Source organism: Styela clava, chromosome 5, assembly GCF_964204865.1.
Source record: "Styela clava chromosome 5, kaStyClav1.hap1.2, whole genome shotgun sequence".
Lineage (NCBI taxonomy): Eukaryota > Metazoa > Chordata > Ascidiacea > Stolidobranchia > Styelidae > Styela > Styela clava.
Genome location: NC_135254.1, coordinates 22,564,613 through 22,567,112, shown reverse-complemented (window position 1 = coordinate 22,567,112; position 2,500 = coordinate 22,564,613). Strand labels below are relative to the sequence as shown.

The window sequence follows — 2,500 nt, the reverse complement described above, 5'->3', positions numbered from 1 at the left end:
CCAGTGACACGCCTTGCGACGGACCGGCGGCGCTCGCCCAAAATCCAACTACGAGCTTTTCAACCGCAACAACTTTAGCATACACTGTTGGAGCTGGAATTACCGCGGCTGCTGGCACCAGACTTGCCCTCCAATGGATACTCGTTAAGAGTTTTAGGATGTACTCATTCCAATTACAGGGCCTCGTTAGAGTCCTGTATTGTTATTTTTCGTCACTACCTCCCCGTGTCGGGAATGGGTAATTTGCGCGCCTGCTGCCTTCCTTGGATGTGGTAGCCGTTTCTCAGGCTCCCTCTCCGGAATCGAACCCTGATTCCCCGTTACCCGTTATCACAAAGGTAGGCACGTAGCGTACCTTCGACAGTTGATAGGGCAGACACTTGAATGATACGTCGTCGGTGCAGAGACCGTACGATCCGCGTGGTTATCCAGAGTCATCAAACGTCACAGGACGAACCCGGTCGGTTTTGATCTGATAAAAGCGCGCCTCCCGAAGTCGGCGCTTAATGCATGTATTAGCTCTAGAATTACCACAGTTATCCACTTCGCTTACGAGACCAAATAAACCAAGACTGATTTAATGAGCCATTCGCAGTTTCGCTTTACGAGAACTCGTACTTGCACCTGCATGGCTTAATCTTTGAGACAAGCATATCACTACTGGCAGGATCAACCAGATAGCTGCGACAGCTGCGCTCGGCCCTTGCTGGGCCGCCCGGCGCGTGCTCGTCGCATTCGTTTAAGACCGAGGCGATCGCCTGCGGCCGTACTCAGCTTCGACAGTCGCTGGCCGCGACGTCCACGCTCTCGCCGGCAGTGCCAGGCGGAGCGATTTGCGTTTTTTCTTTGCTCGCCCTCTCTCGGGCTCGATCCATTCAGTTTCGCACAAACAAGAGCTCTGCCGGCCGCCAGCAGCGGTGCCTAAAACCCGGGCATAACAATGCGACCGTTCTGCTAGGCCGACAAGCGCTCAAGCCAGACGCTCGATCGAACGCCCCCTACATATTAGTCGAGACAACGGCTCGTTCATTAGCATCGCGTTTGTACTTTAACTTTTTTCGGCTCGGCTTCTTTCGACGCCGATGCCGGCGACGCAGCACTCTCTCGCCCGCCAGCCACCGAGAAAAGGGTGCGCTCCGACCGGCCCCGCACCGCTCTTTCTTGGCTCATTCGAAATTACTGTCTTTCGCTCTGACATGCCTTACCTAGGGTTAGGTTAGTATGCTTGCACGTTTGTACTTTAACTTTTTTCGGCTCGGCTTCTTTCGACGCCGATGCCGGCGACGCAGCACTCTCTCGCCCGCCAGCCACCGAGAAAAGGGTGCGCTCCGACCGGCCCAGCACCGCTCTTTCATGGCTCATTCGAGTTTACTGTCTTTCGCTCTGACATGCCTTACCTAGGGTTAGGTTAGTATGCTTGCACGTTTGTACTTTAACTTTTTTTGGCTCGGCTTCTTTCGACGCCGATGCCGGCGACGCAGCACTCTCTCGCCCGCCAGCCACCGAGAAAAGGGTGCGCTCCGACCGGCCCCGCACCGCTCTTTCTTGGCTCATTCGAAATTACTGTCTTTCGCTCTGACATGCCTTACCTAGGGTTAGGTTAGTATGCTTGCACGTTTGTACTTTAACTTTTTTCGGCTCGGCTTCTTTCGACGCCGATGCCGGCGACGCAGCACTCTCTCGCCCGCCAGCCACCGAGAAAAGGGTGCGCTCCGACCGGCCCCGCACCGCTCTTTCTTGGCTCATTCGAGTTTACTGTCTTTCGCTCTGACATGCCTTACCTAGGGTTAGGTTAGTATGCTTGCACGTTTGTACTTTAACTTTTTTCGGCTCGGCTTCTTTCGACGCCGATGCCGGCGACGCAGCACTCTCTCGCCCGCCAGCCACCGAGAAAAGGGTGCGCTCCGACCGGCCCCGCACCGCTCTTTCTTGGCTCATTCGAAATTACTGTCTTTCGCTCTGACATGCCTTACCTAGGGCTAGGTTAGTATGCTTGCCCGTTTGTACTTTAACTTTTTTCGGCTCGGCTTCTTTCGACGCCGATGCCGGCGACGCAGCACTCTCTCGCCCGCCAGCCACCGAGAAAAGGGTGCGCTCCGACCGGCCCCGCACCGCTCTTTCTTGGCTCATTCGAGTTTACTGTCTTTCGCTCTGACATGCCTTACCTAGGGTTAGGTTAGTATGCTTGCACGTTTGTACTTTAACTTTTTTTGGCTCGGTTTCTTTCGACGCCGATGCCGGCGACGCAGCACTCTCTCGCCCGCCAGCCACCGAGAAAAGGGTGCGCTCCGACCGGCCCCGCACCGCTCTTTCTTGGCTCATTCGAGTTTACTGTCTTTCGCTCTGACATGCCTTACCTAGGGTTAGGTTAGTATGCTTGCACGTTTGTACTTTAACTTTTTTCGGCTCGGCTTCTTTCGACGCCGATGCCGGCGACGCAGCACTCTCTCGCCCGCCAGCCACCGAGAAAAGGGTGCGCTCCGACCGGCCCCGCACCGCT

The 2,500-nt window shown here is 55.6% G+C and overlaps 1 non-coding gene across 1 annotated transcript in view; it reads right to left on the bottom strand.

Annotated features, from left to right (window-relative positions):
- Window positions 1–680, bottom strand: part of LOC144423599 (small subunit ribosomal RNA) — a 1,810-nt gene extending 1,130 nt beyond the window's left edge. Inside the window, exon 1 of the ribosomal RNA XR_013476066.1 lies at window positions 1–680. This exon is cut by the window's left edge and continues 1,130 nt beyond it. This is a non-coding gene — a ribosomal RNA (small subunit ribosomal RNA).
- Window positions 681–2,500: the final 1,820 nt, after the last annotated feature.